At 39.8% G+C, this 14,987-nt stretch overlaps 1 protein-coding gene across 6 annotated transcripts in view; it reads right to left on the reverse strand.

The window, feature by feature from the left end:
* ADD3 (adducin 3) overlaps positions 1-14,987 on the reverse strand; it is a 99,930-nt gene that overhangs the window by 65,590 nt on the left and 19,353 nt on the right. The window contains exon 1 of one of the 6 annotated variants that reach the window (XM_050712012.1): positions 10,404-10,487. The exons of the other annotated variants lie outside the window; for them this stretch is intronic. The gene's annotated coding sequence lies outside the window, so the exon portion shown is untranslated. Of the gene's footprint in view, positions 1-10,403; positions 10,488-14,987 lie in introns of those variants that run through there. 6 annotated transcript variants of the gene reach the window in all.

Here is a 14,987-nt window from a genome sequence, read left to right on the forward strand (position 1 = left end):
CTACTCACATTATAATGGTTGATCAGTGCATATTAAGAAAATACACTTCTGGTTTGAATCCAAACCTTGAGTGTAGAAAGCAAAGCCCTAGTAAATATTTAAGAGAATTTTGAGTTCTGAACTGAAGAGCTGGCAACTTTTTCTTTTTCTTTTTTTTTTTTTTTTAAATAACAAACAAAACCATCAAAAGATTGTGCAACTCTAAAAGAGCCCTTAAGGAAACAATTGGGAATTTTTCATAACATGGTATTTCCTTATACCACGGACCACAGGAATGCAAACAGTTCCACCAAACAGAGATTTCTTCATTGGAAACAACTGACAATCTAACCATGTTTCCATCTTTTCCACTCTCAGCTCTCAGCATACAAAATAGATGACATAATAGGATACAGAAGTGGTGTACAATCACTATCAGGGCCATGAGATTTCTTTACTAAAGCTCAGCAACTGAGAGGTATACATGAATATACTTCTAGAAGGTTAGAGAGAGAACTTATGTTGTATTATTGAGCATCTTTGCCTAATGATTTTTTTTTAATACAATTTCTACTCCTTCGCTGGATTTCACCAAAATATACCTCTCTCAACCAGAAACCCCAAACCTCAACTGTATTATCAGTAAAAAGACTCAGTCCTGCAGCATTCCCCAACAGTAAGGCAGGCAGTGCCAGTGAGGAGCTTTGCCATGAAAACCTGGGTTGTTACTTGAACAGTGGATGAAAAAAGCACTAATGGTAGTATACCCCTTGCACCCTATACAGTATCTCCTATGTTAAGTCTAATGAGTAGACTTCCTCTACAACTTCTCAGTTCACAGTTATTTCAGTAAAGCTTATCACCACTACAAATCATCCCTGAAGGAAGCCAAAAAAAAGCATATGGGAATGTGCAATGGCACTTCCAGTACTAGAGATCTACTGGCCTTCAGACTCTGTGTGATGATAGCAAGCATCAGAGACACTCCAAGGGAAGTGCAAGACAGGCCTCACAAAGGGACTAGATTTTCTTGACAGCTAATTAACAAGTCACTCTATCACGGAAAAAGCGATTAACGCCCTGTGCTGAGCTTCATGCAGGGAAGAGAGAAAAAGGGAAGAAATGAACATAAGCAGTGATAAAACCAGAGAGTATCATCAGAATTCAGAAAGGTACCAGGAATGCAAAGAGGTACTAATCATCAGCACCCTGACAAATATCTGTCATCACAAATTTGCAACTCAATTAAGTGAAGATTTTAATCAGGGCTACAACTGAATTTAATTCTCTCCACTGCAGCTGAAGGAAAGCAAGTGGAACAAGTCATAAAAACAGAACAAAAACAAAATGTGCTACAAAGAGCCCAAATTATTTTCAGAAGGAAAAAACAAAACAAACAAAACCCGTGAAAGACAAAGCTTGATGTTTTTAGTGTGCCGGACAAGTAAACTCAATAAGTTTGGATGGTATGCCTTAATGCCTTAACTTCAGACAGAGATGTTAGAAGAATTTGCTTGTGTAGGAGGTTGTTGACAATCTATGGCAGAGGGATTATTACACCAGTATTCAAGGAATCCACTCTTAGAATGGCAAGATTGGAAATTTTAGAATGCCCCAGTTTGAACTAAACAGATCATGGAAAAAAATGCTCCATGCTTCTCAGAAAGGAGGAAGGGATATGGCTCTGGCATCCCCAGAGGCCCACGGGGCCAGGGAAGACATCTCCACGCAAAACACCAAGCATGGCCTTCTTTAAGGAGTTACGACAGTTCCAGCTCACAGCTGGGGAAGGGAACGCTCCCTATTCTTTTCAGTTACGGTATCAACTTTAGCCTTCAGAGAAGGCCTAAAACACAAAACCCAGACCTGTATTGTGAGTGTAATAGATGGAATAAGGATTACAGAGTCCCTGGGAATTACAGAAAACCCCTTCCATTGCCAGCATGCTGCTCCCTCAGCCTCCACCAGACCCTTCATTGCTCACGCAACCCACAACGTAGATACTCTGTGGGGGGGGATGAACATCAAGGAGAGCATCAAAGACACTCGATGTTCGACATTTCCAAGACTCACCAGTTTCAGTTCAGAGCTGCCTGAAGCACTAAGTGACTGCTACCCTCAAGCTACCAAAAAGGGCCTCTGGTCTTAGCTCACCTTCTCTAAAGTTACAAACACATGAGCACTCCCTTCCTTTTTAGTTGATGCTGAAGATCTAAACGTAAAGTATAAAAAAAGCAGGTTGGCTTAATGACAAATAGTACAGCAAAAAAAAACATTTTTCTAGTCACTGCCTTAATTAGATAGCAAAATAAAACATCAGCTGATATGCTGAAGTCTGTACTGAGATTTAGAAGACTACTCGAAAGCTATTTTTTTTAGTTTTATTACTCTCAGTAACACAGAGGAAAATGAACACTAAAAGCTTTTCAATTTAATCTTACTGATGATGGTATACAGAGAACTACCCTGTGCTTAGACTACCCGAACCATGCAGATTGTAAGGCAAGGCAGTATTTAGAATATACCGCATATTTCCACAATTAGAGCAGAGTAGTATCAAGCTATGCCAGAAATGATTTGCTGGTTTTGATTAAAAACACACAGTTCATTTTTATTTTTTCCTACAGTTGCTGCACCAAGATACATGACCAGAACGGCAAGAAACTACAGAGTCCATGTAACACTGCTACTCAGGCTGAGCTTTCACTACTATCAGTGGAAGTGTTAGCATTAACGAGGAAGCAGAACACGATTTTAGACTAATGTGACAAATCAAAGCTATTGAAGAATTTTTAAAAGGCTTAAATTATGAATTCTGGCTCAGTTAAATACATGTAAATATGAAAGTGCTAATTCAGATTTCCCTTACTGTTTATTTGTTACTCCATTTACCTCGGATCCCACTATTAAAGGCTCAATGCTCAACAATTCAGTGTTACAAAGAACACAGCTGCAGCCTGGAATCTATTTTAATTACTAACCGTGTTTAAGCAAGCTTGCAGAAATCTTTTCAGGTAGGGTATTTTAAGCACTGCATTATTACTTAAATTAAACTTAGTTCATATAAATGCAGTCCAAGTAACGGGAAGTAGCAGTTTCAGAAATCACCTGAATGGGCTTAGGGGTCTGGATGACAGGCACAGCTCTGTAACAGGCGTCCTGCCTGGCCTTGGGAAAATCATTTGAGCATGGCATACCTCTGCCCTGCCTCGCCCCCTTGAAACAAGGTGAAATCCTGACTGAAAGCAGGATTAGTCAAGCTGTGTTCATTCACACTTGTGAATATAGTGCATCTCTTTCAGTGACTGGTATTTCAAGACAGACAAAACACAAGTGCTCACTGTTGGCTTCAAGGTCTGTCAAGGGGAGGTGGACTGTGCTCCCTCATCCTTAATTACAAAAAAAGAAAAAGCAGATGTTAAAGCTACACACAATACACTGAAAATAATTTTCCAGTTATGCCCAAGGTTTGGGTAATCATCACCAAAAAGCCATCCAGCATTTTCCAACTGCTATTTAAAACCCCTGCCTACCTACCTTGCATCCTGATCTTATTTTCACAGCTTTCTTTGTCCCGTACCACAGATATTCTGATATTAAGACTCTTTAGACTTTAAATCTCTATTGGAAAAATAAATCTCTTAAATTCTTAAAAAAAAATAGATACAAATGTGACAGCCTGTCATGACTCCTCTCTCGCCTTTCGTTATCACAGGTTTCCTGCTTTCTTCTTGTCCCTGAGACTAAATCCCATTTTTCACCAGTCTTTCAGTGTCAACTCCAACTCATTAGCTTTTGCTACAGTCTCATTATGACCACCAGATTTCATCTGCTAATATGCTGTACTGCACACTATAAAAATTGGTCTTGGCTTCTCACCAGAAGCTATCCACCCCAACCACTCCTACCTAGTGGTTTCCAGGACCCTACTCTCAGCAGCGCAGTTGTTCAAATATGTCAAGAGTGCTAGAAGCGTGAAGAAATCCCACCACCCACCCTTCGCAGCTCCATCCTTTCGCACTTCGCCCTGACTCCTGTGTTCAGTTTTCAATGCACTTACAACAACTTTATCGTTGGTCCTCTTCTGCTATTGCCACGTGTGCTCTTGACATGAGAATTGCCTATCAAGTATTGCTTAGACTAACCTCCTACGCCTGGGAATCACAAACATACTAGTTTGCCCCTAGGAAACAGCCCTGCACCTATTTAGTCCATTTTTATTCTCAGCCCAACATGTCCTCTGCAGCATCCTCACCTCAGGGAAGGCACAGACATTTCAGGGAAAGAGACTTCTGCCCCCTGCGTCTGACATGTGATAATAAGACCAGCACCCAGGTATGTGCATTTGACACGCTGTTCTCATTAGACTTGAACAGAAAAAACACACTTAAACATTTGCAGTTACAGTACTGGTATAGCAATGATGGTCTGCCCAAGGATAATAAGCAAGGCAAAGTCCATAGGGAATCTCTTCATACTTTTTTTTTGGTAAAAAGTATCAGTAAGATCCAACACATTCTCACATTAGACGTCATTTCAGAGCATGGTTTCACAAACTGTCTTTGATGTTTTACTGCAGAAAAACACCCATTCAGGATGCCTTTACTAGGAAATGATGCTTGCTAACTTGATGCTTGGACCACCTACGTAGCCATTGATTCCTTTCTAAGCCCATCTTTTCCTTTCATATTATGTTCTTATTTTTAAGTCATCGAGTCTACAGCAACCCTACACCTGCTCCAGCACGCAGATTTCTCCTCCAGCTCTGATGTGAAAGTGTTTACCCCCATTGCACTTCAGCAGCATTACTACTAAGCAATTCCAGCAAGGTTACTGTGATTGCACATCTCTTTCAGAGACTGTCCAAACTTGTCTCCTACCACACCCAAAACCAAAAAGAGAAAAGAGGAAAGGAAAAGGAAGCCCTGCAGCCACAGACCGGAGGGAGGCCTTTCCCTACACCCCACAGAGTGACTGAGTGCACGGCACGGCCTGCGTGCCTGGTGGTAGACGAGCAGAACGCATTTCACAACGTAAACTTCAAGTGCCTGGTGCTATTTTCTTCCAGCAATAATTTCTGGATAAAGTCATAGCTGGATTTGTAACAACAGCACTGCTGCAAAGGTAATAACAGTTAGTGCACACACAGATCTTTAGATCTTTTTCCTCAGCTACAAAGTACCAAACACTCATTTGTTGAAACAAACTGTATTTGGAAGTTAAAATTATTTGTTTAAAACTGATCATCTCCACTGCTGACAGAAAAACAGGTGCTATCCATTTTCTTTCTACTTTATTCTGATAAACAAACAGAAACTTTGCCTCTTCATACACTTTCATTCAATCACTATCATGAAAGGCTCAAACCAGCCCCAAACCTCAGGAAGAACAGAATTTTTTTTTTTTTTTTAAGTCTGTAACTGCATTTTCATCTTTCATTTGTTCACCTCTGACTTCTACAAAGCTTAATTCATCCAACCTCCACCCTAACCCCTGGGAGCATCTTGTACTTTCCAGCCATCTGGACTGTATTTACTTTACTAAGAAGTTAAATTTGTTCCTGAACAAAGAAAACCCCTTACTATCTTCCTGTCATGTCTGCACAGTTATTTTCTAAGTTCTTATTTTCTCAAAAAAAAATTATGCCCTCTGGGAAGCTCTCACAATCTTTTCTGAGAGCTCTACTGGGGTCATACAACTTCTTCATTCACCCTTTTCTAGTGCTGCTTTTTTTGTAGGAAATCTGTATTTTTTCCCCTTGGTTTTCAATCCCTCTTCACAAGAGCCCTTACAAACAGCACTGAACCTCACATACAATAGAACAGAACGATGGCAGCTGTACCAACGCATTCAAAAACCAAATTCACCAAAGTGAAAGTGACAGTTCTGCAAATGAAATCAGCTGTTGCTAAAACATGATCAGAAACAAGTTTTAAAATGAACACAGAGCGAGATTTACTTTTGGAGCCCTACCTATTTCGAGGGCCTTCTGCTCTGCCACAAGCACCACGCCACGACCCCCGTCCCAGCGCTCGGACTCCCACACGTCGATGGAGACTTGCAAGCCTCCTCAACTGGTTTTTAAGCATCAGCCACATGTTCTTAAAAACCGCCTGCTTTTATCTGTGCTGCTGTAAAATTCTTCCCTTTTAGCATGTTTATAAGCCTATTTTTCAAGGCACACTATCTTTTTCTATCAAAGGTAGCCAGCTACAGCTTATCATTAAAAGCTATTTTGCAGCTTTCCTCTACCCCTCTTGACAGGCACGAGAAATCTGCATTAAGTTTCAATGAAAGCCAGACCGGCCCCTCCGTTACTGACAAAATTCATGAAAGCCATCAGCAGCACATAAAAGGCAGCTAGCTAGCTTCATAATTGGGAATTGAAGGTTCCTTCTGCTTTGTGATGCTTGACTCAAACATCTGATTCATTTGAAAACTTAATTTAATGAACTAATTTAATGGCTGTGATAAGGGAAAAATGCTAACATATAACTATACTGTAAAAGAAATTAGAAAATACATACTGAAAGAAAAACACCTTCAGGGGTGACTGCTTAAAGAGAACTACCTGCTGCTGTTTATTTTCTGGTTGAGCTTCCAAATGTAATTCAAAACAAGTGACCCTTCAGAGGAATAATGATTTTTAATGACCACGTCAAGTATTTTCTTATCTCTTCAACGGCTCTTCTGGAATACCAGGGAGTAGAAGCTCAATTACGAACGTGCAGGAGGCTGCATACCACAGTAAATTCATTAGAGTAGAAAATGCACAGTATATAAAGCAAACAATGAATTAGAAATGCAACTCAACATGTCCATGTGAGAAATGACTAGGGAAGTAATTCACCAAAATAACACCACGCATAAAACAATGCAAAAGAGAAAGTTAATATTTTGCATCAAACACTGTGGCCACACAAATGCTTGGGCCAGCAGTATTAAAGGGCCAAAGCAGAGGCAGAAACACTTCCCTTGCCAACATTTACCTCTTCCATGTCTATGAAGCTAAGGCTTAATGCCACATTAACAAAAACCCAAACATTCTGCCTCTTTGCAGTTGTTGTTTCCAATTTCTCAACTGATTCAACAGTATCCCTTTCCAGTTTTTTCCTCCTCATCTCCAAAACCCACAAAGGGCCACCAGTATGAATAAACATGTTTTGTCATTAAAATCAGCTGAAGCACAGTGAAGATGCAACACATCTCTGTTTTTGGGAAGCATTGTTATGTTATTTATCAGAAACAAAACCCCGGGAGATCTGTTACCAATTGAGCAATATCTCCACTAACAAGGACTTTTTTCCCTCTTGTATGATTTCACACTGTTCAAATTTTCCCTAGAATTTGTAATTTTTTTTTCCTTTTAGAAGTGAAGACATGGACTTGAATAAATTGGACAACTGAATTGCCTTTTCTCAAGACACGAGCTGAATGTTTCAAGCACGATATTAAGAGTGTTTTGCTTCAAGCAATGACATCTCACAACTTTATCAAATGAATGGTGATCACAGCTTAAGTGCACTCTGTTCTTTAAAGCATCTGAGATGGAAAATGATCAGTAAGAGAAGACTGACTGCACTGTCCGCAAAGAAGCGAGGACCAATATATTTGCATTTAGTATGCATCAACTTGATTTTGTGTGTTTCTAGTGGAAAGGATGCAAAACAACTTGATTTTCAGTCTGCAGCTATGGTATAAAATTAGTTTCTACAGAAATCTGACAGAATCTGAGGGAATTTTGGTTTTGAGCTGCTTCTGCAGCAAACAGCATCAGCTGCAGAAGGCACATGAAGCAAAATCCCTCCAAACTGATTAAGGAATTGAATCCTGAGCATCCTGCAGAAGTAATCTGCAGTTCCAGCCCAGCACTTCACACAGCCGGCTCCTCCGCGTGTGCCACCGTTCCTCTATGACTGCTGAAACATCCGACTACCCACATTTCTGAAACATCTGACTACCCACATTTCACGGTTCCTCTTTCAGAGGGAAAGCACATCTTTCACCAGTGAGGCAGAAAACGTTTCTTTCCAGGAACTCCAGGAAGGGCAAGTGAAAGGCGCTGGTCTCCAGGAGGGGTTTCCAAGTCGTGACCCCTGAGCCACCTCCCTGTGCAGTGCGGGCACCAATTCCCTGCCAGAGGGGCTGTGGTGGCTCTGGGTGCTCTTCCATACCCCAAGAAGACCCTGGCATACTGGGGACACCGGGAGCCTCTCGCCACAGCAGGGAAGGCAGGCAGGCCCACGGTGCTGCTGCAGGCCAAGGTCCTGCAGGCCAGCACAACCAGAATCCCTCGGAGAATTTAAAAACTTCCGAGGTATGCGGTGCACTTCCGAAACTTTAAAATGAAACATTCCTTCCACCAAGCACCCACACCACGAGTGGTCAGCAGCAGGTGCTGCAGCACGCACGGGTCTGCCAGGGGCACAGCAAGTCCTGTTACCCAATATCCCCAACACAAAGCAAGGCAGCTTCTCCGTGGGGTATGCACAGGGTTTTAAAAAAGTTACCTTAAATTCACATTTCCAGGTAAATTCATGTCTCCTTTCCATTCAATACAAAGTGGACAGTGAATTCAAAATAAAATCTTTCTAAAGCAGTTTTAATAAAGGTACTAGTAAGGCTAATTTGAACTCCAGAGAGAAGGCATCAGGTCCTGCTCCAGCTTCTCCTCTTGCCATATGAACTGTATTGGCTGGAGCAGAGGTTTTCACGCAGATGCCTACTTCTCAAAAGGAAAATATCAATACACCTTGAGGCATCAGTGTTAAGAACTACTGCCAAGTGTTTGCCCAAAGACCAAGAGCCCAGGGATTTACAGACATGGTCTGAAATCCTGGATATGTCACCACAGGCCAGGATATTTTCTGCACTCAACTCCAATGCAGGCTGTATTTCAATGCCCATCTTAAAAAAGATAAAGGAATCTATTTTGGGCACAAAAAGCTTCAAAATAAATCCTTTTGATCAACCTCCCAAAATAGTTATTCAAATGCTGTTTTAAAATGCACAGATTATTATTACTTCGAATTTATAAACCCCAGCACATGTACTATGAAAGAAAAAAGAAGGTAAACGCTTAATTACACCCATTGAATAATCCAGATAATGGCCTGTCACACGCATCATTCTGAATGCAAAGTAGAATGATGTTTTTAGCTGTAAACACAATGCAAAATTGTAACATAACTTTGTTCTTGCCTTTGGCGAGAACACAATTCTTTAAGATATATTTCTGTTCTCAGTGGTAGATATATATGCAGATATACACACGTATATTTGGCTTTTTTGCCTTTTAAATTTTGAAGCCTTTTCTTACAAAACATACTCTTTAAAATATTTCAGTAGGGATGAATAATTATATTTCCTCAAAGAGAAGAACATTGCCATTTATTGCCTTGATTAAAAAAAAGAAAAAAACACACACTAGAAGCAACAACATTGTTTTTGCCAAATTACTGTTGTCCAAGAAGACTGACTGTTTTCTGTCGTGAAAATGTCTATAAAGGAAGGCTGCACTCAAAAATCCCTGAGATAAGAGGCACTTACTGCTTTGGAGAGAGGAAGAAAGAATACCCACAAAGAACCCATGCCTTACACAACAAAAACCAGGCAGAAACAAAGACATACAAAAGGAAGGTCTACAGTTGAGCAGGTATCATCAGATGAGCGCACCCATATCGGCAGTATCAGGAAGGCAACACGAACAACAGCTGCTGTCTTTGTATCTGGCACTGAAAAATTCCTTATGCTATTGCCTATGGTATAAAACTAAACTTCTGCACAGGTTAGGACACATTCCAAGTCAACATTATTAAGGGGAGATTGTGCTTTTTATGAGACAGTCACACAACTCAAGAAATTTCAGATAATAGAAAAGAACAAATAAAGAACTTCAGTGTCTACATGACGACAGTAGCTGTTTCAAATATAAAAGCAACAAGACTTCTATCTGCTCTATGATACGCAAGTCTTAACTTTTTTCCTCCCCACTGCCAAGCTTTAGTTTCTAACAACTTTTGCCACTTACAAGAAATACAAAAGATAAATTCCAAGCTGAAAATTAGACTAGTTTTAAGGTTTGAGGAAATACTATAAAATAGTAATACAGGAAAATAAATGCACAGTTTTTAAAATGAAAGATAATTGGAATAGATCTAGGGTCATGCAGTGAAAATACTGCTGCTGCACAGTTTTGTCTGGTTGATATCACCAAGTTGAGACGAAAGACAGATCCTGTCAGATACTGCTGCAAAAGCCATTATAACAAAGTCTAACTGATGCAATCCCGGTTTGTCATTCACCACAGGGATTCCAGATTTCCAAAGGAAAAAAGGGAAAAAAAAGGACCATTAGAACTATATGTAAGTGGTACAGTCAATTTACAGAAGATGTAAACAATAATAATACACCAATTTACTTACATTCGTAAGACAAATCCCTACTTTGATGAATGCCTGCAGAACACAAAGCTTCAGAAGATTGCTCAATTTGTTAACTTATTTTGACACCAAAAGCTAAAGGAAATTCTTACATTTCAACTCAGGAAGAGCCTGCATTTCACAATACACATATTATTGTCCAAGTCCCATAACTCTAACTCCAAGTCAATATGAATGTTGCAGTTTAACATATATCTAGTATTCTTGAAAATACGAGTTATCGGGGTACAAGAACATGACTTGTTAACCTTTCTTTCCCCCTTCAGAAAGGAAGTTTTCTGTTTTTATTCAGTTATGAGACAATGCATTATTTGCAACTTAGTCAAGCTGACTCACTTAACCTAGGATCCTCCAGCACACTTCTAACAAAGCTCTTTTGGAAAGGAATTATATTTCCTTTTTCAAAGCTGTAAGTCAAAACGGTGCTCAAGTGTACAGTAAGAACAATACATATGCACATTATTGCTAAACAAAAAGGATGCTATTTAGTTTTATATGTTCCTCCCCCAAGAAAGGTGGGATGAGGCCTAGTTTGGTTTAAAGACCCCCCTCTCAGCCCCAAAGTTGAATCCAACCATGCAGGCCTCCTCCTCCTCGCCTCTCAACAGGCGCCTTTCTAACGGGATCCTGAACTTCTGCTACCAGGATTTATTGTGCACACTGTGATCCCTTCAACAGAAATTACTTAAAAAGACGAAGAACACATGCACTGATCAAACAGAGCACTGCATGAAGTGGCGATGTAATACTGCACAAGATATACATCACAGGCCAACACCATTTACTGAGTTCAAGTATAAAATAAAATAGCACTACAAGAGTGTAACATTTCCTGACTATTCACACCTCAGTGAATTTACACAAGCCCTTACTAGTCTTTGCAAATCACTCATTTCCACTGCTAAGCCAGCTAAACTCAAAAGACAAAATGAATACGGTTGTTTTCATACGCTGCTTCTAAAAGCTTGCCATCTTAATAACTTGTACATCAAATTCAGTTACAAAAAAAGAGCAACACTAGGATAGAACTAATTGACATTTCAACTTGAGTGTGACTGCTGAATATTCTCTTTAATGATTCCAGTCTAATTCTAAGGTTTTATCTAAATTTTTCTTTTTACTATTCTATAGCATTATGTACTTATTCAGATTGGGTTGGGATAATGCAAACAGAGGCTTGTTATCTGTTTAAACAGAAAACCCATCCTCTGTAACATTGCATTAAGTCAACATGCAACTTAACACCCCCTCCATATTCTTATTCTCTGTGGTCTTCCTGGCCACCCAACTCCTTCCTCATCTGTTGTCTTCTGGCTCATTTTATTTCTGTTTTAAAAAATGCACAAGTTTGGGTATTTGTACAAAAACAGTCAACAAAAACTTAGAAGAATGTTATAAATTGCATGTTTTAATAGCATAACATCTCAGGAACCTTCCTTAGAGTTAGCTCTTTGTTGAGCATCAACCTATAGGCTTACCAGCAAAATGTTGTCATGTACTCATGTTTCCTGTTTTAATATCCACCCCCCCTTTTTTTTTTTAAAAAGAAAACTAAGATTATTTTCATCCTTAGAAACAGGAAGTCATTAAATTCAAAATGTTTATGCTAAATGAAAACATACATATCTCCATGACTGCTATTCAGTGACTATTGGGTGGTCTCAATCCGAATCCAGTTTCTGAACAGCAAGTGCTTCCCTTGTAGAAATTATCAAAGCCAGTATCACTAAAACACAGCCTCAGAGACCAAGTATTGGAAAGGTATAAACAATCAGCTATTATAATTACCATTCAGGATTACAAGATTTTTTTTTTTTTTTAAGAGTTTAACATATCCACAAAAACCTCTCAAACATCTGTTTTCACTAAGCATTTAAATCAATGTTTTCCCCAAATTATATCAGAAGTTGGCTTGTGTTGTACATTTCTTGGGATGAGGTCAGTAACGTGCATTAATGCAACGCCTTCGCTGCCATAACATGCACGTTTATTTGTGTTAGCATATGAATGAAGAGGGAAATTCATTATCCATTGGCATCCTCCATTGGGAAGCTTCACAACACTATCTGAAATTCCCTGTGATCAACATCTCCAACATGCTCCTAAACCATTTCAATTTTCCCTCTTAATTTTCAGAAGCATAAGAAATCTTCACTTTAGTATTTTGACTATAATACCCTAAAAGGTGGCAAGCAAAGACTTCCCATACACACAACAACGTGACTATACTCCCCAGCTTAACACAATAAGCTGCAACTTTTGATTTTAGTTTATTGTCATACTAATCCCAGTTTACTACTGCCTGCCTTCTGTGGATATAAATTAGATTCTAGGAGAAATCAAACTCAAGTCCATCAGAACAAATTCTCAATTGCTTTTTCAACACCATCTGTCCTTATCACAGGAAAATTCACTCCCTCTCAAACTCAAGTTTTTAATCATTAAATACGTGGAAGAACTCTCTTCCGAGAAGATAACTGCAAAGCAGTTCCTCAGTAATCGTGGGCATTTCCAGAAAACTTGAATGCTCCTCCAGCTCGCCCACTTGCTTTGCGTGAAAAGCAGTATTCAAAATTATCATCTGGAGAGGTCTACAAAAGTGCTGAGAACAGTTTCTGCATATTTTGATGCTCTATGAATCATGAAGAGTGGAACATGAAGCCAAAAACCTGTAAAACACACACATGTACAAACAAGAAGTAAGACCTATCTTAGACCTACCAAAACGTATCCTGAACATATCAGGAAGAGACCGACAGGAACTCATATATTATGTCTTTTCCATATGAGACTATTTACATTTGTTTGGACCCACAGATCAATATGAACATCAGGAATTAATAAAGCCAGCAGTACAGAGCAGCTCTCCAGAGACCAGCCACATCTGCTCAGCAGTGCCAAGCTGCCAGCTGGAGAGAGTCCCAAAAGCCTTTACAGGGTCATCATGCACAGCAAAAGCTCGTGCTTGGCTAAGAATCTTCCAGCCTAGCAACAAAAAAGTAATATGTATTCTGTTAATTACATTAAGTAATTAAGCCGTGTTTAGCTCTGTTAATTAGAATGCTTAATTTTAACAGGTCTAATAACCACAATATTTAAATTCTCGTTTTGTTCTAGTATTGCAATGAAAAATCTGTTCTAGACGACCATCATTCTCATGACTAAGTCAAAAAAAAAAGTTATGCTGTTAACAAATAATCTATTGAAAATCCAAAACAAAAGTCATCCTGGATCCCAGGTGAAGACAGTTAATCACACAAAGACATTTTATCTAGGTATAAATTGTCAAAACTTCCTTTCCTGGTGCACAATTGATCAGAGCCTACTATGGCAAGAAATAAACCCAATGGCAGATGATATTTGCCTCCCTCCCCACCGCATCTCTCAAGCATCTGCTAGCCTATATGGAAATTGCTCCTTCCAAACACCTCCAGACAGAAGTACAGTACATCCATACTCAGTTAAACACTCCTCAGTCCACAGCTTTTTCTGCAACTGCAGGTGGACCAGATTTCACATTAGAAAGCTACAGCTGGCACCCATAGCTACACGGGTCAGCACGTGCCGATGAGACGTGTGGCTGAGCACTACAACGGGTGAAGCCCCACCACATAGCTTCCCCCTGCTCAGGGGGTGCTCACAGCTCACTGCCCTTTTATTGCAGGAAATCATACCTCTGAATTTCCAGTTCTTGTCTTTCTGCTGCTTCCTACGCTGAACACAAAAGGTCTGTCCAGGCTGGAGCTCTTTACAAGCCCCACAGGGGTGGCTCTTTTTGTGAAAAAGCCACTTTAAAAAGCATCGTTAAGATCAACCTGTTCAAATTAGTTTGAACAGCTCATGCGAACGACTGCTGTGCAGTCTATTTTATTAAAAGCAGACCACTGCTTCCAAACCTAACTCTTAGCAGCAAACAGCACCAGGGGCTTGCTACTAGTCCTCAAAGGCATGGTGTCTTTAAGGCTTTGTCACCGCTTAGCCTCACCATTGCTGAATCCACACAATGCTTTGGGAGCATTACCAGCACAGCACTGCCAGCAGAGCATGTGGGGCACTACCTCCAAAGGCACCTGAAATTATCAGGCTCACATTCCATTACCGACTCAGATCCTAATTTTATGTCCCTTTATGTCCCAGGACTTATTATCCACACCACCCAGTACCCCAGACCGTTCATGAGGGAATGCAGATGTCATTTGCTCACCTCTGTAGTGTGCTGCAAAGTTTTCAGATGAAGAAATATTTCATCTCGTGGTGCTATATAAATAAACAAAGTATTATAAACAATCATTTTTATCTGACTGGGGTTATGTCATATGGTTTGCTTTCTTTATGAAAGAAAACACGTACATAAAGTGCAACCAGATGCTGTTGGCAGAGAGTCCATTTAATATGGACTCATTTCTAAAAACATGATTACAGATATGTCCTACATCTTGAACCCAATGTTTAAAGGAAAATTCTCTACTTAATCATTTTACTTGCCATCTTTTTTTTCCTCCTCTGTCTTTTTACATACATACAAAGATTTCTAGAACTAAAAAGTTGAAACTCCCTCACCTTTTC

The sequence above is a fragment of the Cygnus atratus genome, chromosome 7 (assembly GCF_013377495.2).
Source record: "Cygnus atratus isolate AKBS03 ecotype Queensland, Australia chromosome 7, CAtr_DNAZoo_HiC_assembly, whole genome shotgun sequence".
Classification (NCBI taxonomy): Eukaryota; Metazoa; Chordata; class Aves; order Anseriformes; family Anatidae; genus Cygnus; species Cygnus atratus.